We start from the raw sequence: 24,679 nt of genomic DNA, 5'->3' as shown, positions 1-24,679 counted from the left end.
AGAACACTAGCGCACCCATTCTTGGCCGGCCGGGGTGGCCGAGCGGTTCTAGGCGCTACAGTGTGGAACTGGGCGACCTCTACGGTCGCAGGTTCGAATCCTGCCTCGGGCATGGATGTGTGTGATGTCCATAGCTTAGTTAGTTTTAAGTAGTTCTAAGTTCTAGGGGACTAATGACCTCAGAAGTTAAGTCCCATAGTGCTCAGAGCCATTTGAACCCATTGTTGAGTACTGCTCCAGTGTGTAGGCTCCTCACCAGGCCGGATTAAACGATAACGTCGAAGCAATTCAGATGCTTGCTGGTGGATTTGTTATCGATAGCTTCGTCAACACGCGAGTAATGTGGAGATGCTTCATGAAAATTGAGAATCTTTGGCTGGTAAACAATGTACTTCCTGCAAAAAGCTTTTGAGAACATTCATTAGTAGCTGACTGCTGGTCGAGTCTACTGCCACCATCGCATATTTCCCGTAGGGACAAGGAAGACGAGATTAGAGAAATTAAGGCTCGTACAGAGGCATATAGATAGGATGTTTTTCCCTCATTCCAGTTGCGAGTGGAGCAGAAAGGGAATAACTAGCAGTAGTAGAAGGTACCCTAAGCCACGTATCATATGGTGGCCTACGGAGTTAATGTAGATGAATATCATTAAGAAACAATGTGTACAATTTGTTTACTGAATTTCATCGTGGTTGTGCTTCGTCAGCGATGAACTGCGTGAACAGTAGGCAAGATGGGGAGCTATTCCAAAGAACGTCTACTCTGTGTGCAACATGTTTTGAGAAGATTAACACATAGGCTACAATAACTTAAAATCATCATAAGCCATATCGAAGACTGAACTGCAAATGATTTTGCTGTGAAAGAGTCTGCTAGCGACAAATTCTGCACAGTTTAATGGAAGCTCAATACCAGCCTAGTGTCAATTGGTGTAAAGAAATGTTGAAAAGGATCAGGCTAGCTAATCCAAAATCTGTATACAATAATGTAGCAGAAGACAAAACTTTTACATTCGTAAGAGCCATAAACTAGGCAGCAGTCAACTTTTTGAACATTCCAAGATGAACCGAAACCACGAATGCTTTCACGAAGCATTTTCAAGAAAATACTCGTTTTTCTTTTTGGTTACACTGGACATATTGCGACCACGCTTTAGGCGATCGAATAATTGTTGGTGCTCAAAGGTTCACCATAATTTGTTTGTCACAAATCATGACAATGCTAACTGCAAATGACTTGTATCAAATGAGAAAACCATGTTTTTCAGATACCGACATGAGAATGGAAATATGTTTCTGCAATAGTTCTGAATGCATGCAACATCGGCTACACTTTAAAGATGAAAGTTTTGTGATGCAATACAACCATCTGTAAAATAATTTTTCTTTCATTGTTTTTGGAGAACTATAAGGCAGTCCTCGTACTGCGACGGTAACTAACGGTTACTGCTTGAGTAGTTGCTTTTGCAAACAGCATCCTGGACGAGCCACCAATTGCGACTACACGTAATGGTTACCGCTGAGTAGTTGCTTTTACCAGACAACATCCCGTACGAACAAATCAGTTAGATCTTTACCTGTGGTTAGTTGTACTTTAGGTACTTGAGCTATGTACAGCTCTGCTTTCATGTCCTGCAGCTAATTTGCGGCAAATAATAACCTGCAGCTGTGATCCTGCAGTTAAATAGTCTATCCATTGGCTAGGATTGCGAGTTGATAAAATAGACAGAAATACACAACAAAAGTTAAATGAATAATTTAATAACAAGAGTTGTATTCTAACGCATGTAATTAATGTAGACGACAGAGAAATTCGCCATTCTTGAAGAAATGTATTGAATAATGTTTATTCAAGAAAGCACATCTCAAATAAACAGGAAGTGGTCATATGTCAGTCAGTCAAAATAAAATAGAAAATACCCTTATTATATGCAGTAAAGTTATGTTGACAGTGTTACGAGAATGGTAACAAAATCCCAAAACTAAAGAGTCAGTAAAGGTCCGCTAAAACTAAGTTCGTTTTGTGTTCACAATACACGAAATATTCACCAACTCAAAATAGTTCAAAGTTCAACATGAATATTCACAATTAATACACATGATACAAAGAATAGTAATTCATATTCTGTCTATCCTCATTTCCGTAATACAAGCAGAAAAAGTTAAAGTCCTACTCTGGAGCACATTCAGATCTCTCGAAATATAAAGCTCCTTCCGAAGTTAAGACACGCTTGCGGATGTGCACCTCACAGATTCAATCACCTAGACGATGGAATTGCGTCGGTTACTCTAGTCAGACCTGTCTTCTTCAAGAACTCAGATAAAAGTATCCAGAATAGCTCACTTGAGCTCGTCACTCTGAAAGTCCCAGTTTCCACCTGACTCCCACAGTGTTCTGCTGCCGTCTGCTTTGAAAGCACTATACTGTCTACAGGTTAGACTCGGGGAAAGAAAGGGAGTTGCATTTTTAGCACCATAATTGCGTCCTGCCGTGTTACTCTAGAACTGTACTGTCTGTGGCTCAGGACCTGTCTGTCCTCTTGCACAAGCCCATTTCTTCTGCCTTCTCTCTGCCGTGAGTTCACTGCCAGTCTTATTAAAGGACACCGCCGCCTTCATCCAGAGGAAACGACCCACGTAGCGATCCTTGCTCCTTCACGCTCATCCGCCTCTACAACTCATGATATGAAGGCCCAACAGAGAAAGAAAAGGCACAGAAAATTAGCACTGCCTCTGCCACATCGGTCCTTACGATTCTAAGTGCAATTGTCATATAATACAAGTCACTAGCGTGCTACTCCGTTCCATTTCTACTTATAGGTGAGACGTGCCTAGCAGGAAAGAGTAGCCACCTCTTAACTATTCTTATGGGTCTTTTCAGGTTGTTACTCCAAATGGCTAGCCTAGTATTCGCCGGACATTGATTTATCCTTTGCAAAATACTCAATTAGAAAACTTAGAAAACTTCCTATGACATCCCACGAAACGCCAAACATCTGAGACGATGATTTCTGATAGTTGCATCTAATTTTATGATACTCCGGCTTCTGATATGGCTGTAGGATAGCTATTTCACACACCATGAATCATCGACCATCCAATAAAACATTTTGCAGATACTTTATACTTTCATCTGTGGTTTCAGTTTTGAGACGTCCTTCACACAGGTCAGATTCAAGAGGAGTATGTCCACCTTTCAATTCAGCAAATAATTTCTTAAATGCTGAATTGCCATAAGTGATAAACCGTCCAAAATAAAATAATTTTATGAAAAAATTGCGTTTCAATTCACTCATTCCAGCGTCGCATGCACAACGGAACTACATTAAAAAACTTTCGACATTAAACTCTCTCAGTTTCAGGGTACAAACAGAAAGATTCAATCTTCTGTCGATTCTCTTATTTTTTCTGTCATTTATAGTGAGTGTCACTTCTGGGGATAGTTTGCATATGTGAAAATTGTAAGTTACACCTTTATTCGGAGCCTATGTTAAACTATAGGTCAACCCCTAACTGGGTGAGTAAATCCATTCCTAGGAGGGCACAGTTGTACGTACTAATAAGACCACGCTAGGGCACTGTCGTGTACAGCCAACCTCAGTAGGTCCGGAAAGAAAAACCGTGCGGGATAAGAATCAACAACCTGGTATTGGAGTGGGGGTGATAATGTGGAGAGAGGATGGGGCAGGAGGGGCTAGACAGACTGCCAGGGAGAAGAGATGGACATAGTTAAGGGGGAGAAGGAAATGGACATGAGAGTAAGAGGGAGAACTGCATAGAAAGAGAGGATGAGTAGGTGGGTAGAGAGAGGGGGAAGAGGAAATGGACAGAGAAGCGAAAGAGGAGAAGGCGGACACAGAGAGGGGAGGGGAGGGGGTGGACAGAGAAGGGAAAGAGGAGGAAGTGTGTAGAGATAGGGGCAGGAGGATACAGAGAGAAGGCAGAGGAGGAGGTGAGGAGGAGGTGGACAGATAGATATGGAAGAAATAGGGTGGGAAGCAGATTGAGACTGGGGGGAGAAGAAGATGGACAGAGAGGGAGGGGCAGATGGACAGAGAGAGGAGGGAAAAGCAGACTGAGAGAGGGGAAGGACGAGCAAATGGACAGGGGGGCGAGAGGGGTGGACAGTGTAGGCTGGGGAGGTGTACAGAGAGACAGACGAGGAGGAGATGGAGTAACAGAAGATTGAATAAATGTTGGGTATTCAGCTAGTAAGTAATAAGGGAAACCATTACACAAATCAAGTTGTGATAGATGATCCAATGTGCCTCAGCAGCCACATTAGAAAGTTTCTGCGAAAGCAAAGTAAGCTTTATCTCCCATGTAACCAAAATGAAAAGCTAGTAGACAAACAAAAGCTGAACGAAGCGAAAACGAGCGTGAGGACAGGAATGCGAGAAGCATTCAATGAACTTGGAAGTAAAATTTTGCGAAACGATATGACTAAAAATCCTAAGAAGTTCTGGTCGTATTTAAAGCCAATAAGCGGATCGAAATCATCTATTCGGTTGCTGAAAAGCGAAACAAAAGACGAGAGAAGGAATATCGAAATATTTAATTCGGTCTTCCGAAACTGTTTAACCGCAGAAGATCGTAACACTGTTCCTCCTTTCAATCATGCCGAATGGCAAGTATTGAGATGAGCTATCGTGGAACAGTAAATCAATTACAACTGCTCAACAGCGGAAACGCACTGCACCGAATGAGATACCTCTGAGGTTCTGCAAAGAAACTTGCTCCTATTCTTGCAGCAATGTATCGTAGATCGTTGGAGTAACGAAGGGTTCCTAGTGACTGGAAAACGAGTGGAAAATAGCACAGGTCATTCCCGTTTTCGAGATGTATCGTTGGAGGCACATGCACGTAATTACTATCGGCCTATATTGCTGGCCTCAGTCTGTCGTAGAATCGTGGAACATGTCTTATGCCTACATATTATGACGCATTTGGAGAACGAAAATCTCCCAGATAAAAACCATTCGTAAACACAAAGCTTGCAAAACATATTTCGTTCTGACAAAGGCGGCCAGGTTGATGCCGTGCTCCTTGACTTCCGGAAGGCCTTCAATACAGTTCCGCACTGTCGTTTAATTAGCAAAATACGAGCTTGCCGAAGATCGGTTTGGATTTGTGACTGGACTTAGGATCTCCTTGCAGATAGAACGACATGTCGTCCTTAATGGAATAAATCGAGACAAGCAAAAGTAATTTCGGCGGTACCTCAAAAAAGTGTACTAGGGCTGTTACTGTTCAAAATTTGTATTAATGACCTAGTGGATAATGTTGTAAGTTGCATGAGGCTGTTGGCGGATGATGCTATTGTCTACAGGAAGATTGCAACGCCAGAATACTTTAGCGAAATGTAGGAAGATCCTTGGAAGATACACGATTGGTGCATGGGCTTTCAGTTGACCCTGAAACTAGCGTAAAAATACCTAGGAGTAGTCATCCGAAGCAACCTAAAGTGGAATGACCACATAAAACAAATTTAGGAAAAGTAGATGCCAGGCTTCATTACAGGTATCTAAAGAAAATGTAATTCATGGATGAAAGACGTGGCTTACAAAACACTTGTTCCGCTGATTCTCGAGTTCTGTTCATGAATCTGGGACCCTTACCAGGTTGGATTAATAGCAAAGAGAGAGAAGCACGAACAACAGCGCGTTTCGTCAAGTGATCGTTTAATTGGCGCGGAGGTATTACAAAGATGCTCTACCATCCAGTGAATGACGCTGCAAGATCGGCTTTGAGCGACACGGAGGGGTTAATGTGTAAAGATCAGATAATTTAGTACTAATACGGAGGTTTATCGACAGTCATTCTTCCAATGCGCCACTCGGGAAAGGAACAGGGAACTGGGAAAGAGATAGTGGTTCCAGAAGTACCCTCCTCTACACGCCATAAGGTGGCTTGCAGACTAAAGCTACGAAAGTAGAAGTACCAAGTTTGTTGAAATCAAAGCCACTGGATTATTATAGAGTAAGTCTCTGCTAATTTTACGAAAGGAATGTATACTGTAAGTGCAGTACCACGCCCGTCTAGTCTGGTGTTCGCAGTAAATATTAATGAGAATCTCTATGTTCAACAATGCCACGACCGTGGCTATCGGACTCAAATAAAAAAATTAACTGCATGTTCTAAACACGTTGTTGATCATTACGAGTTCTAGAGTTCATTACTGTAATTCACACCAGAAAAGGTAGTAGACAGGACCTACTTTGATATTTATCTACCACGGAAAGAGATATTTCTAGCCTTACACACAATACAGTAATGAAAATTGCTATTTGACGTAAAAAATTCTTTAATTATCATCAGATCCAAGGAAGGTTGACGGTCTACTCGAATGAAATCAGAAATTACATAATAGTCTTTTTTTTTTAGAGAGATCGGATTACTTAATACATTTCCTAACGAGCGTCAGAACGAGAGTAATCAAATAAGTATTTTATCTTACAAATCATTATGTTATATTCCTGGAGGTAAAAAGAGAAGAGAAATGGTCCTGTAGACTCTCGCAGTACTTTGTTATGAAGTCAAAGAGGGGGGTGGGGGCGGCCTACCGCCATATTAAATAGCACAAAACAATAGCAAACTGATGTTTACGATTGCTTCTTGTTCATTATTTCTGGCGTGTGCATGCAACAGCTGTTTTAAAAACTAAAACTTACAGAGTTACATAACTAACACAGCATAATGAATGCCATTTCGAACGTTTTTCTGTTCTTGAATACGTGTTTGCTCTAGTAATACATTTGTGGCCTCTTCCAAGTAACTTATTTTTTGTTGTTATCTTTCGAATAACCAAGAAGAGAACGACGTAATCTTTCGTAATGCATTTAATTCCACTTACACTGTATTTCTATCTATAGCAAATGAAGCTGGAACTCCAACACTATTGCTTGTTTGCTTACTGGTACTGCTTCTTGTTCGTCACATTTTCAGCTTCCAACTCATATGCACAATATTTTTAATGTTCACGTTTGCAAAAAACATACCTACGTTTTCTTTGCAACCCATAAACGTATGCAGTGAGGAAAGAAGCAAGGCATGCTATCGTTTTCGTTCTGTTAACTTGTCAGTGCATTAGTGTCACTCTAGTTTGCATGTCTTCTCACTTTGAAATCTTATCTATGATGCGTCGTTCAGTGTGTGGCCAATAACAGTGATTTACATGATTAAAAAACCACATAATTTTCTAAATATGTTCAGCATTGTGCAATGCTGTAAATGCGTCTAAGGGAATGATCGCGAACGCTTTAAGACCCTGTAAAAGGGATATTCTGCTTTAAAAAGTATGTAAATGAATTTTTAGTAATGATAGTCTAAATCAATTTTTAGTAATGATAGTCTAACCTGTGTGACATGCAGGCCTACCTTTCCGACAGTGGCCTATTTGCTTTTTTACACGGAATGTTTCTCGCCGATAACTATGTCAATTCTTCAGGAACAACCAAATGTATCACAATTGCAATGTAGATCAACTTTGATCATCTGTTTGATTTTAATACTAAATTTCATTTTGAGGTTTTCAGAGTATATAAGCTTATACCAAGCTTTGTGATATACAAATAATTAGTTAGCTAGTTTCATGTTCCATGCATCATTTGCACGATAAATCGTAATGATATGTAACAAGCGATTTTATATTAACGTCAGTTGTTTTGTAAATATGCCTCCATTGTGATTATTGTTATTATTATTTTCGATTATTCCCATTTAAGAGAGAGTTTCAACTTGAATTCCTGTATGATGATTGTTTATGTTTTTCTGAGCCCAAATTTTCTTCATGTGGTCACTGTGTTGTTTCTTTCGCTCCGCTGTCCATTTGCATCCTGGTCTCTTCTGTGTTGTGGTGTCAAATTTATGTTTTTTGATGATGTTCCTGAATTCAGTTCTATTTTCTGCATCGTTTACTGTTATGTGTGCTTGTCTGAGGTCCTCTTCAACTTCTTTTATCCATTTTGTTTTTCCCCGGCCTGAGTTGATGACTTTAAGAATTCGCTTTGAAATTCTGTTTTCATTCATCCTGTGGATATGTCCGTAGAACTGCATTCTTCTTTTCCTTATTGTATCCGTAATCTTGTCTGTGTATTTATATAATTCTTATGTTGGTCTCTTCTTCCAGATTCCTTGCTCTTGTATCGGGCCAAAAATTTTCCTGAGAATTTTCCTTTCTTGTTTCTCTATTTCTTTGATTTTAGTTTGCCCACCTATTTGTGTTGTTTCAGATGCATACAGTGCCTCCGGAAGTACGACAGTGTTGTAGTGCCTCAATTTTGCGTTAGTGGATATGAACTTTTTGTTATAATAGTTCCACGTGAGTTTATATGCTTTCTGTAGTGATTATTATTATTATTATTATTATTACAGACAAATGTTAGGCTGCAGTTCCTACCCATCGCCATTTACAAATTACGATAAGAGATAGTTTGCTGCGGAATAGGTAGAGTTGTCAAAAGAACCGCTTTCAGTTTAGTTTCAAATTTTACTTCGCTCTCTGTCAGGCATTTTATTTCAGTGGATAAGTGATCAAAACGTTCGGTTGCAGCGTTGTCAGCCCCTGTTTGTACAATAGACAAATTTAAAGTGGCGTAAGGTATGTCATCTTTTTCTTCTGGTATTGTAACTATGTACATCATTGTACCTGTTGAAGTGCAGTAACTTATCTGCAACAAACTTCATGAGGGAATAATTATACTGTGAAGCGGATAGATTGCTACTCACACGTCGAGCAGCAACCAGGGACGACGAAAAGCTTTCACGTAAGTTTTCGGCCAAAGCCTTACTCAGAAAGTAAGCAAACACACATTCATAGAACCAGAGACACAAACTTACACAAAGATGACCGCTGTCTTTCGCTGTTCTAGCCAGAATCTTTATTAACAAGGGAGAAAATGTGAACAATGATAAATTATCGGCAGGATGAATTTAGGACATGAGATGCTGCATCAGCAATCAGCGCGCTTATGTAGCCGTGTTTTGTGCGGGATGTCCAAGCTTCGCGATTTGGAAGGCAGCTAAAAATATAACAGAAATAAAGCCACTATGACAAAAGTAGACAGAGGAACCATAATTCATGTATACAAAAGAAAATATCGCTTAAACTAAATGTGGTTGCTTTAAATTTAGGTTTCGACCCGTAAACGAGACCAACCGGTATTTTTGATTAAACATCTTCGTCACCACTCAAAGCATCCAACACGGTTGAAACGGGCACGGGCACGCCAGAGTGACGTCACGGGGAAGTTTCACCGAGGTTAAGTTGCGGTGAACCTGATGTTTAGGACTATGTAAGATGGCGAACAACGGTTTCCAGTTTGTGACGTAATGACAACTCCCTTCGTTTTTTTACCTCCGTGGTTAGGTCTTACGAGAGTCAACCAAAAACGTTCTTAGCAAAAAGAGTTAACAATCCTGGATGAAAACTATACGTTTCATAACAGTTCGTCCGGATAACACTCTCATTTTGATGTCATGCTCAATGTCGACGACAGGAGGAGCTGCTATTGACTTTCGGTAGCGTTCGATACAGGTCTTTCACAAGACTTCATGAACACGTATCGGATATTTATAAAAAAACGCTACATTGTTGGAATGATTTAATATAATCATTGTTATAACTGCATGTCGCATAATGATTTATCGACTGTTAATGTCTTCACATAAAAGTGCTCTCTCAGGAGTGAGTTGTTATCGTCAATAATTTACAAATTAAGCAGGAAACACGCTTGTATTATAATTTACGGTATGCCGTTTCAAGGTAACGGAGCAATGAAAATTTATCATCAACACGTCACCGTTATAATTACATGTCAGTTAATATGCATCAACCACATAAGCCTTGAAGAGATAGTATAATCAACAAATAACGTCGTGACTTCTGGAGTCGAAAGATGTAGGTTCACATCTCGCCAAGTGTAATTTTTTTTTAGATTAGTGTTGCTATCACGCTCGGAGACTTTCTTGAGAATTTAATACAAGTTTGTTCTGCAATATTCGATGTTATATTCGTTTCCGTCTAACTGGATAACGAAGGTCGGCATAAATATTTAGCGATTTCCGAGTAAGTGGTTACGTAGGAACCTAAGAGGACAGCTTACAATTGCTGCGAGTGAAACGAGGAGCAGTAAGATTCATATTCTTACTTGTCACAAATATTTCATTGTTTATTTCCGAATATGTGGCTTTCTGAGTCTGTGGTTAGGCAGGAACACAAGAGGACACCTTAAACTGCTGTGAATGAATCTAACGTTCATATTGTTCCTTGTCACCAAGTTGAATAGCGGTTCCTGCGGTCGTCGATATTGCGCGTGAGGTCAAAATGACGTCACCTACGCGGGAAGTAGTGTGAAAAATGTTACCTGTTCGTCATGTGCGGCAAAGATCACAATTACTGCACACAGAGCGTCAGTGTAGGAAACGGATTGAATTTCCTTATAATACGACAAGAGTCACCACAATCAGACGGAGAAATTTTCACTCCTTCTCGTGTATTATCCTTAAAGGCTATTCCAATGTATTACGGTTTTTCTCGAAAGGACGAAAATCCCCTCATTGGCTGATAATGGTGTATTGGCAGAATAAGTTACTAACGTCAAAATGTGTACAGTGAAGATGACACCGAAAGACATCATATCGAAGACGGCGACAATAACTTTACGCCACAAAGCAGAAAATCAGTTTTCAACATTAAAGTAACAATTCCACTAAAATCACAAAGAGAATGTTTATACACATCACTCGTTATGTGTATATCGTTGTTAAAGGTCTTACAAGTATCAATGCTAAACCCAACTCGATTCTGCCAGGTGCGATGTAGAGACTTTCAGGGTGTTATACTGTTGCGTAATTCCTCGCCTTTGCCCGAGGCTCATTGCTGGTAGAAATAGACAGCGACCTCATAAAAAGACAAAAAAGGAGAACTTTCCGAACACGAACTGCCACTTTTCTTATTCAAATCCGTTAGGAGGAATTCTCGCGGATTATAAACGCATTTAATTGGTCAACGGCTGTCAGATTATATTGAGCGACGCGGTTCGTTCGAGACGTGCCTCCTTCGAGGCTCGTTCTTTTGCCTGGCCGCGCATCTCCGTCCTCGGGACATAAACCGACGCCGGATGGCCACACCTCGGTGGAGACTACAGAAGGCTCTCAGCAAGCGACGATACATCGCTCGTTTCGGCTTCGTGTCACGTCTGAACGAGAATGCTCCACCCAGGCGACAAATGTTGTAAAGTGAGGTTCCGTTGGGGGTCGGTTCTACGCCCACTGGTTTGCGAGGAGCGCATGCGACATTGTGGAATTCGTCGAATATAGTGAAATTACTTAAGGTAGCAAAACACAATGTGTATTGTTTTTCATAAAAATCTCGTTAAAAGGTGACATTTTATTACAATATTAAGATCTTATTATCAGAGGTGAAGAACATTTTCAGTTCTTAGCGCTGAAGAAAGAGGAAAAGCTTTCTAGTTGATATAACACAACCGATGACGGAAGTGAGTGTTGCTGTATTCACTGTTAGGGTAATCTTAGTATTGAAGTAGTCATAGCACATGGGTTCCGCGGATAGAGGATTCTGGGATGTGAAAGGAAGTCAATTACGTAGTTTCATATTTAAGTGAAGTACAATGAAGTAATCTAACACTACGAAATATTATTGTGTAACAATGCTAATGTTCATTATAGTCTGAACTAAAATATAAATTTTAAGAGTTTCTGTGAAGATTGCCGTAGTAGGCATATTTCAACAGAGATTTTGTTGACAGGAAGTTGTATAATTCAGTCTCGAACTCCATCATAATGACCACAAGACGCTTAATATGATCTGGCAGCAGGTACAAGACATGGGTATCCAAGTATCTGACTCATCTCTCCTCTTACGTTAAGGTTTGAAAGACTTAGTCTTTTTTAATCCAAAAAATGTATTCACAAGTTGCTCTGTCTTTTGACAATAGAAAAACAGAGATATTTACAAAGGATATCACTGAATATATGTATTGTGCAGCAGTTGTGAAAATGTCACATCTTATGAAGAGATCCTTTAATGACTTTCTAGAACTATCAGCAAATATAGTCACGGAAAATAATTGCAAGACCAAAAAATAATTAATGTAGAGTAGTGAAATTTCTGGAATACATTTGTCCAGGTAACATATTCAAGTGACTAATATAGCAAGACCATAGGTTGATGTAAGCGAGAGTTAACCTACTGTAAACGTGAAAAGCTGATATTTTAATAACGCGTGTAGCCGCCAGAATGTTGAATCCAAGCATGCAAACGTGCGTGCACTGTGCTGGACAGGTGCCGGATGACAAGTTGCGTAACGGAATTCCATGCCTGTTGCATTTGGTCGGTCAATACAGGGATGGATAATGCTGTTTATGGATGCCGCTGGACTTTTAGTCCGGTGTTAACCCACATGTGCTCGATTGGACACATATCTGGTGATCGAGCAGGCCAGGGCAACGTGTTGACAGCGACATTCGAGCGAGCATTGTCCTGTTGGTAATCACCCCCTGGAATACTGTTCATGAATGGGAGCACGACAGGTCGAATCACCAGACTGACGTACAATTTGTGGTCAGGGTGCGTGGTATAACTACGAGAGTGGTCCTGCTGTCATATGAAATCGCAACCCCGACCATAACTCCAGGTGTAGGTCCCGTGAGTCTAGTATACAGGCCTTCAACTGGCCTCATTGTAATCAACACACAACCAACAATCCTCCACTCTGCCTTCCAATGAACTGTCGCTTGACATAACCAAAGTCGAAAATGGTGGTTGTTTGTTGCCAGTGGAATGCACGGAGCAGGACGTCTGGTTCGGAGCTGTCCTTGAAGTAACCGATTTGTAACAGCTCGTTGTGTCACTGTGGTGCCAACTGCTGCTCAGGTTGCTGTTGCAGGTGCAGTACAATGCGATTGAGTCATACGCCGAACACGGTGGGCCACGCGGCCGTCCGGGCCGTTCGCAGCCCGCAGCTCTCGCGACCTTACATTCTGCTGGCCACGGCAGCCAGCAACAATATAAAGTGGCTACATTCCTGCCAAGGCGTTCTGCAATATCGCGAAGGAACATCTAGCTTCTCGTAGCCCTATTACACGAGCTCATTCAAAGTCAGTGAGGTGTTGATAGTTACTTCTTTCTAGTCTTAAAGCCCTTCTCGACTTACATCGAACTCACCACATCCAGTCTCCAAGGTTCTAAAGCTCACGACCGTTACAGCTCCTGTAACATCTGAGGTCATCACTCCCCTAGAACTTAGAACTACTTGAACCTAACTAACCTAAGGACATCACACCCATCCATGCCCGAGGCAGGATTCGAACCTGCGACCGTAGCGGTCGCGCGGTTCCAGACTGAAGCGCCTAGAAACGCTCGGCCACAGCGGCTGGCTGGCTGGCTGGCTGGTGGCGTAGCATTGCTGCTGCCTGCTATAAAGTAGGAGACGTAAGATGAAACATAGCACAACCCTAATGTATTTACTGTCATAAGGCGCATATGAAGAGGTTTAGAATCACAAGAATAGCTGTACGTATACAAAGATTACTAGTACGCGTGAACACTTCAACATAGCTGTCTAGTATAATACTACAAATGCCAATAGGTACAGGGAAATATCATAGGCTCTTACAGAGTTTATTACTCCACTCGCCAGGCAGCCGTTGTGGCCGAGCGGTTCTAGGCGCTTCAGTCTGGAACTGCGCGACCGCTACGGTCGCAGGTTCGAATCCTGCCTCGGGCGTGGATGTGTGTGATGTCCTTAGGTTAGTCAGGTATAAGTAGTTCTAAGTTGTAGGAGACTGATGACCTCAGATGTTAAGTCCCATAGTGCTCAGGGCCATTTGAACCACTCCACTCGTCACTTTCAGGAAATCTCCTACAGGACCCTTGTAGGCCACGAGCAGGCTACGTTAATACAACATGAGCAACAGTCTGTCGTTCAGCAACGCAATCACACGATGCAATGAAAATTTGCCGCACTTGCGGGGACTATATGGACATGTTTCATTGCCCGTCTGATACGATTCAGAGTAGGGTGTTCAAATCTAAAGGGTTTCTCCTAGACGCAGGACAATTTCAGGCATTGCGCACGATATTTTGTTGCCATCGGCGTTTCCCCTTCATCGATGGCACTGAATTCGTCTTCCGCAAGAGTCCTGCTGTGATAAGTCTAGTCTACCTTGACCTCTATCTTTATCTCTCCACAGAGAATAGGCTATATCATTCAATATTGGAAGGTCGCGGTTATCAACAATCTTCCAGTATTCACGTAGCAGCGCACTCTTCCGTCTGATATCAGCAGGGGGAATGTGACTCGTCTAAGGTAATCAGTATATGGGAGTTCATCACTGACAGTGCGAATCGATTCTTTAAGTACTACATCTTGTATTTTACACATTATTATGGACTATTAAGCCAGACTAACAGACAGTAATCTGCTGTTGAGAACACCAAACTGAGTGACTGCCCCAAATTAAAAGAAAGATCTGAATTCTGGCTTGCTTTGAAACACCGTAGAGGTCTGCATTGATCAGCCAGAACATTATGACACCGACCAGCTATCGATGTAAGCCCCTCCAGGCGATAGCTGCGTCTCCTGACGAGGATTGACTGCTAGTCAGACACACTCAGGGTGCATCCATCTAGTATCAGTGAGCATGCTGTCCGTGTGTAGAATGGTGAAGGCGCGGGAGTTTGACGGAGGGCAGGTTGCTATGGCCCGGAGGCACAGCACGAGCATTTAGGAAACTATACGAACGGGTGTTCGAGACGTGCTTAGGTGACTGTCTTCGACACGTGTTGAAACCAACGAGAAACAACGCCCAGATGTCGGGGGGGCTGGGTGGCCACCCCTCATTACAGACATGGGGTGTCGTAGGTTGGGAAAACTGGCAAAATAGGTTAGGGAACGAACTGTGCCGGAACTAACATCAGACTAATACCTGGCAGAGTACAAGAGAGTTTGAACACACAGTGCACCGAACACTCCTAAAGTTGGGCCTCCGCTGCCGACGAGCCACTCATTTGCCAATGTTAACACCACGACATCGGCAACCTTCAAGTGAAATGGGCATGTGCCCAGTGGCACTGGACGTTGGTGCAGTGGCAGAGCGTTGCGTGGTCCGATGAATCCCGATACCTTCTTCATTGTGCCGATGGGAGGGCACAGCTCCTTGACGTCTGTACTGCGGGGGGAAGACAAGCTGGCGGCGCCTCCGTGATGCTCTGGGGAACATTCACGTGGGCATCCATGGGTCCAGTGGAGCTCGTGCAAGGCACCATGACGGCCAAGGAGTTTCGTGCACTGGTTGCAGACCACGTGCACTCCTCCATGACGATCAAGTTTCCCGACGGCAGTGGTATCTTTCAACAAGATAATGCGCCTTGTCACAAGGCCAGGAGTGTGATGGAGTGGTTCGAGGAACAAAGTGTGCTGGTCCCCCAACCCCCCCAGATCTGATCCCGATCGAACGCATCTGGGATGTGATTGCAGAACTCATCGTCCCCCTACCCGGAATTTATGGAATTGGATGGCGTCTGCGTGCAGGTGTGGTTCTAACTCCCTCCAGCGACCTACCAGGGCCTCATTGCTTGGAAGCCTTGACGCGTCGGCGCTGTTATCCGTGTCTAAGGTGCACATACCGGGTATTAGGTAGGTAGTCATAATGCTCCGACTGATCAATGTACACCGTAGTTAAATTTCAGAATTTTAATGTAATTTTGGTTGAAGACAGAGGTTTTCAAGTGATTTTCTATAGCGGCGGAGAGCAGGGCCCTGTGTCGGTTGGGGACAGTACCCGTACGTCGCACCATCGTAACTTAAATGCCAGATGGCAACTAATTTAAATCAGACAATACACTGATTAATTAGTTCTGTGATCAGTCTGTAGAAATACGGATCGTCTCTAAGTGTCTCGGAAATCTAACTCTGCCGTCTCTATGCATTAAAGCCTCGTAGTGTTTTCGGCTGATAGTGTCTGCTTATTGGAATTCGAAAAGTACAAGAGCATTTGCTCAGTGAACGCTAACCAGAACACCATTCTCACGTGGATGGTACTTTCTTAAAAACAGCACAAGAAGCTGTCATACTGTTTTTTATTTTATTTGATACCATTTACAAATTACCTGGAATCTGGTTAGTAAGACAGGTCGTCCTTTCACTATATTAAATTGTACATATATATAATGAGATTTTCACTCTGCAGGGGAGTGTGCGCTGATGTCAAGCTTCCTGGCAGATTAAAACTATGTGCCGGACCGAGACTCGAACTCGGAACCTTTCCCTTTTGCGAGCAAGTACTCTACCAACTGAGCTACCCAAGCACGACTCACGCCCCGTCCTCACAGCTTTACTTCTGCCAGTATCTCGCCTCCTACCTTCCAAACTTTACAGAAGCTCTCCTGCGAAGCTTGCAGAATTAGCACTCCTGAAAGAAAGGATATTTCGGAGACATGGCTAAGCGACAGCCTAGGGGATGTTTCCAGAATGAGATTTTCACTCTGCAGCGGAGTGTGCACTTGCCCGCGAAAGGCAAAGGTCTCGTGTTCGAGTCTTGGTCCGGCACACAGTTTTAATCTGCCAGGAAGTTTCATATCAGCGCACACTCCACTGCAGAGTGAAAATCTCATTCTGGAAATATCCCCTAGGCTGTGGCTAAGCCATGTCTCCGCAGTATCCTTTCTTTCAGGAGTGCTAGTTCTGCAAGGTTCGCAGGAGAGCTTCTGTAAAGTTGGAAGGTAGGTGGCGAGGTACTGCTAGAAGTCAAGCTGTGAGGACGAGGCATGAGTCGTGCTTGGGAAGCTCAGTTGGTAGAGCACTTGCCCGCGAAAGCCAAAGGTCCCGAGTTCGAGTCTCGGTCCGGCACACAGTTTTAATCTGCCAGGAAGTGTACATATACATAATATGAAGCTTATTTGATTTCCTACTTTTTTAACGATGTTTAACAATGTTGCAGCCTTAAATTTTCGTAATCTTAAAACTAATCAGGAAACGAAAACTCTTAAAATTAACAATTTTTGTATTAAGAAGATACGAAATAGGATAGGCAAAAGTTTAGATTTGTACAACGCCACCACTGATGCTTTGCACAAGGGAAGGCATCAGTCCCTCCGGGACAGCCATCGCCCGATCTACTACTATTCGCCATGCGAGGGCTATTGCCTCAGATATACTCTGAGCCCCTCGCCCTCAGATGCCTTGAGTCTATATGTAGCTTGTCTGCCATGCACTCTGCAGGTTCCCTTTTCCACAACATCCAAGCAGATCTGAAAGCTCTGAACGAACTTCCAATTTAAAATGTAGAGCAACGTGGTGGCTCGGTTCATTTATTATGCACAGGGGTTTCTCGCAGTGGTTTGAAATATTTCTCTGTGTTGCAGTACTTACTAGTATGTACGTCCCCCTCTCGAGTCTTAAGATAGAGTTTCCTCTTACTCGTGTGGGGACAGTCCCGAAGTCATTTGACCTCTGGAGATGTGCGTGGAGGTGTAAAGTGGTGACCACTGTGCCCGGATCGTGTAGTGGTCAGCGCATCTGCCTAATAAGCAGGATACCCGGCTTCGAATTCCGGTTCGGCAAAAATTTCCAACTTACAGCATAAATCGATGCCCACTGCCAACTAATGTCCTTAGTTCCTTCGTGTCTTGATTCATAGTGGTTGTGGGATCAAAATGGTGTCTGTTCTTTCGGGCATGGCCGAAGGAACAGACTCGACATATATATAATTAAGGCGATGACAGCCAAAGATCCCTTCAGTGCAGATGCATGCTAAGCTCGAACCCGCGGGAATCGGCGAGATACTGCGAGTAATGAACAGGGACACTATGTTAGTAGTGTGTGGTATAAGTTGAGAATTTGACTGTGATGAGAGGCGTACTAAGGTAGTCCGTGCGGTTGCAGCGACCTCTGTGCCCATATGGCATAATGGTCAGTACATCTATCTAGTAAACAGGAGACATGGGATCGAATCCCAGGCCGGTAGAAATATTCAAGTTGCCCCATTGATATAAATCAATGCCCACTGGCAGCTAATGTTTTAATTCCCTCGTATCGTGATATAAAAATAATCCAGGGATCTGACGTCGGTATCAAATACACAATGTTAGAAATGGCTATGCTGTTTGCAGTTACTATGGCATTTTATCTTTACGGGTGAAGTGAAAATCAGCGTGAGGAAAATGTAACGTAAAAAAAAGCGACGAATATTGGTGTCGAATGCATAGTAACCGGGGATGCTAGAGTGACTGCTGAAGGTGTTGGCAACATTTGAGCCATAGGGGTGACTATGGCGCCTGGGGTGAGGCATACCTGAAACATCTTCAACTAAACTAGGTACACGAATAGTATCTGGAAAAACGGAAGAGAAAGACTTACTAAGCTACCAGAGGTTTGGAGATGGGGGCTTGAAGGTGGTGAGATCATTTTTTTCCTGCTTGATATGACGCTGGGATAAACAGGCAACATCAAGTAGTCAGCTAGATATAAAATTAAATATTCATTTACGTCCGTAATTTATTATCTGAAAAAACTAATTTTAGCATCACCTACCATCTGCATAAATTTGACTCGAGATGTTTCGGGCGCCATGTATATTTTCAAGTAATAGTAAAAGATTACAAACGGGATTGTAACGAGAGCATTTGACTGAATTATTTCTCACGTCATTGTTTTAGAAACCTCTTTCTAAAATCGGCCTGGAAGGCGCTTGTAGTCAGCCAGCAGTTTGAACTGTTATACCAAAATATTAAATAATGAAAGACTTCAACTATCAAAAACATCCGTTAACATCTAAGCCAAATTTTAGGTAATGTGAGACTCGCAGATGATTTGGTTTTTTAAACTGTAAGTCTGTAAGCCAAGAAAATAATATCTTCTTGAGGTGACGCGTAAGGAATGCACTTGGAATATGGTACACGAATGTAATACCCACAACTGAGCCTGATAAAAGTGCCAGTCAGAGACCAATATAGTAGTAAATTGGGAATAGAAAGTGGAAATGGTTTCGACGCACCCTGAACCAAGGTGAAGGATCAGTATTAAAACAGATCCATGGTCGTGATATGCAAGGCTGAAGGTAAAGACCCCGGCTTAGAATTACGTGGAGATCTGTGGACTTGATAATGGCAGATGTGAACAAGATTGTATAAACTGCAGAAGATAGCCGCGCAGAATGGCCGCTCGGTTTGGGGCGTGGTGTCACGGACTGCGGGGCCCCTCCCGCCCTAGGTTCCAGTCCTCCATCGGGCATGGGTGTGTGTGTTGTTCTTAGCATAGTTTAAGTAGTGTGTAAGACTAGGGATCGATGACCTCAGAAATTTGGTCCCTTAGGAATTCACACACATTTGAACATTTTTTGCAGAAGATATAGCCAACAACAGAAAACGTTCACGACTCTTCGTGGAGTCCTTATATCCCACTGAAAACTAAAGCATTCGATAAGAGTCAGTTATGTATTCTCAGAATGGTTCAAATGGCTCTGAGCACTAAGGGACTTGAGATCTATGGTCATCAGTCCCCTAGAACTTAGAACTACTTAAACCTAACTAACCTAAGGACATCACACAACACCCAGTTATCACGCGGCAGAGAAAATCCCTGACCCCGCCGGGAATCAAACCCGGGAACCCGGGCGTGGGAAGCGAGAACGCTACCACACGACCACGAGCTGCGGACATGTATTTTCAGTTGAAAGATGTTGTAAAAGTATATATCATATTATACTAAACAATACTGAAGTGGTAAATCAGAATAAAACTGGTTTCCATTAACAAAGATCAGAAATAAAAATTGTAACACTATCACTGAGCCGCACAATTAGACCACAATCGTGGAGGCGAATGAGATAAATTTGGTTGTGAGACTTACATCATATTATATTGCGAAATTATAGTACTGTGAATTCCGAGAATAATACCATAATTTATTAGGAAGTTTTGTTTTGGAGACGGTAATTAAAAGAAGTAGACCACGTACCACTGGCACTTACATGAATCGTGTGACAATTCCCAACATTTTAACAGAAAGTGTTCAGCACTCGATACGCGAACTTAGATCGAGGGAATAAATTGCGCTACAGAACACTCGTGGTGTATCTGCTGTGCAGGCACACAGAAAGTGCTCATCTTACTTGGTGGTAGCAGAATCGGATCGCTGTAGACGCTGTTATATTCAGTGAGAAGAAACTTACTTCAATTCAAAATTAAATAAAATTGCAAAACAAATAATAAAGTAGACTAACTATCCACGTAAAAGGCGAAGAGAAGAGTAGAAGCTTTCTGAATGTCCTCTGCAAAAGCTTTATTCCACTTCGAAGAAATCAAAATTCCAGAATTTTAAATCTATTCTATTTTGGGTTCTTTCATATGAACGGTAGTCCAAGTACCTCTACGCCGTGTTACAACTTAAAATATCTTAAAGATGCTTTGGTAAAACTAATATCTGACGTACTATACCTGCTAGTGGCCATTCATTCTCACAGACATTTACATTGTTTCCGTAAAGGGCGGATCCTGAGGAGAAGGCATTGGTTGAGGCGGAGAAGCGTTCTGATTGACTTTTAGCGGAAATAAGTAGAACTTCCTAAGAAAAGTTCTAGACTGACTCACATTTCAGGATACAGTAGCACTCCAATAAATGCACTTTAATAACTTTTCTTATGTATTGACCACACTTTTACATTTTCCAAAAACACCTTACGCGTTTCGACTTCCCGTCATTTTCAAAGGCAGTGTTACATCAGTCATTTAAAATTGTTCATTAGATACACTGTATCACGTCAACGTTCCCAATTATGACACAAGGGCACCGGTACAAACTAAGATCCTGTCGCACCAAGGCTCTAAAAGATGGCTGTTAAGTACACTGCCTGACAAAAATAGGGAAATAACCAGAAGAGAAACTTCACGGGTTAAGAGGGTATGTGATGTCATTTCAGTAATTACAGTATCGAATTAAATTTGCAAAGAACTTGATGTTAAGAGCCTACTTATCAGTATGACGTCGAACCTCGTGTGGTCTGGATGCACGCACTGATTCACTTGGGAAGTTTGTCATAAAGCCGTCGTATCCTCTACTAAGCAAGATGGCCTACAACTGTTGTAAATTACCCTTGATATTCTGGATACTGCTCCTGGGATAGAGTTGACAAGCGAGATGGTCCTATACATCCCACACATGTTCTGTCAGGAACCCATACGAGGGACTTGCTGACAATGATCTCAGCGTCATACATGAAGTTAATAGAGACACGTGTCAAGTGTGCAGGAGCACTGTGCTGTTGAAAAATGGCATCGCGATACAGTCGCATGAGAGATAACAGTTGAGACACAGGATGTCCGTGACTTACGGGTGTGACGTCAGAGCTCCCTCGGCCCTCAGTCGCAACCATCCGTGACCTGAAGTCACACACATAGCTCCCCACACCATGACGCCAGGAATAACATCTCCAAAACATTGGAAGAATGGGACATCTCCCCAGATCACCGCCAAACTCGCCAGCGATGGTTATATGGGGTAGGCCGGAACCAAGATTCATCTCTGAACACAACCAGTATTCCATACTTCCCGTTCGCTGAACCATTTTAAACACAGCCATTTGTGTGATGTGTTTACCAGCAGCCTAATCGTTAAGCCGCAATTCCCTAGTCTGGCTGCTGCTAGTATCCGATCAGTGGTTTGGACACAGAATGTTGCAGGGAGTTCATTACTTAAATTCGGATGATAGGTGCAGATGTGCAGGGGTTACAACATGCATGGTTTACAATTTGGCACTATTCTCTTGTAACGGTCAGTCGTGGTTAACCGGAACCTCGACTTCGAGTATAATCGCCCACACGTTCCCATAGAGCACTGTCAGTTCCGAATGCCCAAATCGATCAGCCAGCCCAATTAAGACCCACAAGAAGGCCGCTTTCAAACCCGGTCAGACGCTTATAATACTGTCTCACACGAGTACGCCTCACAGTCGAGTCCTTCACACAGACACACTGATTATTTGCAGCGTCTGCCGCTATTCAACCCACTTACATACGCTACCATGTCCGGTAACAATGCTAAACACGAACAGCACTAGTGATTGTCACCTACCATAGATAATTGCAGCTGTAATCACTTCGATATCGGCCGATGGCGTGAACACGTACGAAATAGCATTGACATCCTACTGTGTCTTCTGGATGAAGCGCTTTTTGTCAGACAGTGTACAAGCTCAGTCAATATTGAGGTCACTAGAGATATAGTGATGACTTCAACGGGCAATGGTGGAAAAGAAATAGGTCATCACCTTCTTCAAGGAACCACACCGGCATTCGCAGAGAATAGTATAGAGAAACCACGAAAACATTGATCCATGTACAAAATGGGAATGTTCTCTCGTTGACCTGTAAGAGGGTGCTTCAAGGACTGACATCAAGCTTAAGACAGTCTGCGCTTCAAAACGCCATCAGACTGCTGCTGCTAAGTCTACAGAGCTACAAAGTACATTATGGAGGGATGACTTGAGTACCTCACTGTTGTTACAGGAAACTTCAGATCGGTCAATCTTCTCGGAAAGTAAAGTATTTCCTTTCCGCAGACACGTTCTCGTCTTGATAACAGATATAGGATGAATCATCTCGCTCACTTCCATTTTTCCATTCCATCTGACGTATCAGGGGGGAGGTGAGCGATACGTTTCCATATTGTGCTTAAAACTCCGTCCGAAAAGGCCCTGGGAGGCACAGCGGTACCGTCCTCGGTGTCTCGTCAGCCAATAGGCGTAACTGGATGCACATATGGAAGGCCATGTGGTCAGAAAACCGCTCTCCCTGCCGTTGTCGTGACTGGAGCCGTTACTTCTCAGTGAAGCAGCTCCGGAATTGCCCTCACGAGGGATGAGAGCATCCCGCATGCCATCAGCGCTCGGCAGACCCGGACGGTCACCGCTCCAAGGGCAAGACAAGCCCAACAGCACTTAGCTCCAGTAATCTGACACTGTTACCACTGCGGCAAGACATTTGACCCACATTGTACTCACTCATTTGCTACAAAAGTTGTGAGCAAATGTCATAGATTTTCCGTGTGACCTACTGGAACAAAAAAAATGTGTGTGAAATCTTATGGGGCTGCACTGCTAAGGTCAGCAGTCCCTAAGCTTACACACTACTTAACCTAAATTATCACCGAGCGAGGTGGCGCAGTGGTTAGCACACTGGACTCGCATTTGGGAGGACGACGGTTCAATCCCGTCTCCAGCCATCCTGATTTAGGTTTTCCGTGATTTCCCTAAATCGTTTCAGGCAAATGCCGGGATGGTTCCTTTGAAAGGGCACGGCCGATATCCTTCCCCATCCTTCCCTCACCCGAGCTTGCGCTCCGTCTCTAATGACCTCGTTGTCGACGGGACGTTAAACACCACTAACCTAACCTAACCTAACCTAAATTATCCTAACAAGGGAACCTCCCCATCGCACCCCCCTCACATTTACTTATAAGTTGACACGTTGGATAGGCCTTGAAAAACTGAACACAGATCAATCGAGAAAACAGGAAGAAGTTGTGTGGAACTATGAAAAAATATACAAACTGAGTAGTCCATGTCCAACATAGGCAACATCTAGGAGAATGTAAGCTCCGAAGCGCCATGGTCCCGTGGTTAGAATGAGCGGCTATAAAACGAAAGGTCCTTGGTTCAAGACTTCCCTCGAGTGAAAAGTTTGATTTCTTATATAATCAACTTCGCTCTACAAAATTCCAGAACATGTTCAGATTTGCTTGGACATATGCAGGATTTGACGGTCTACACACGGAAATTTTGGAAACGTTAAAAATATATGTTTTGACAGAGCACAAGGAAAACTGTGCGACTGTGAAACTGTTGCATTCATTTGTTGCAGTTTATGTGACAAACTCTTATGTTTTCATCACTTTTTTGGGGGTGATTATCACATCCATAAGAAAACCTAAATCGGGCAAAGTAGAAGAATCTTTTTACCCATTCGTCAAGTGTACAAGTTAGGTGGGTCGACAACATATTCCTGTCATGTGACGCACATGCTGTCACCAGTGTCGTATAGAATATATCAGACGTGTTTTCCTGTGAAGGAATCGGTTGACCTATGACCTTGCGCTCAAATGATTTCGGTTCCCATTGGAGAGGCACGTCCTTTCGTCTACTAATCGCACGGTTTTGCGGTGCGGTCGCAAAACACAGACACTAAACTTATTACAGTGAACAGAGACGTCAATGAACGAACGTACAGATCCTAACTTCGTGAAAATAAATAAAGTAAAATTTTCGCTCGAAGCAGGATTTAAACTTAGGACCCCTCGTTCCGCAGCTGCTCACGCTAACCACGGGACCACGGGACCACGGCGCGCGTGCGGTGACACTATCCTTGATGTTCCCTATCTTCCACATGGACTACTCAGTTTCTATATTTTGCTTATTTTTTTCATAATTCCACACAACTTCTTCCTGTTTTCTCGATTGATCTGTGTTCAGTTTTTCAAGGCCTATCCACTGTGCTAACTTATAACTAAATCGGAGGGGGGTGCGATGGAGAGGTTCCCTTGTAAGGACAAACATACACATACCCATGCCCGAGGGAGGACTCGAACCTCCGCCAGGACCAACTGCGCAGTCCATGACTGCAGCTCCACAGACCGCTCGGCGAATCCCGTGCGGCTCCTATTGGA

Source organism: Schistocerca piceifrons, chromosome 2 (assembly GCF_021461385.2).
Source record: "Schistocerca piceifrons isolate TAMUIC-IGC-003096 chromosome 2, iqSchPice1.1, whole genome shotgun sequence".
NCBI classification, from domain to species: Eukaryota; Metazoa; Arthropoda; class Insecta; order Orthoptera; family Acrididae; genus Schistocerca; species Schistocerca piceifrons.
The sequence above is the reverse complement of the archived record's forward strand: the minus strand, read 5'-3'. Positions refer to the sequence as shown.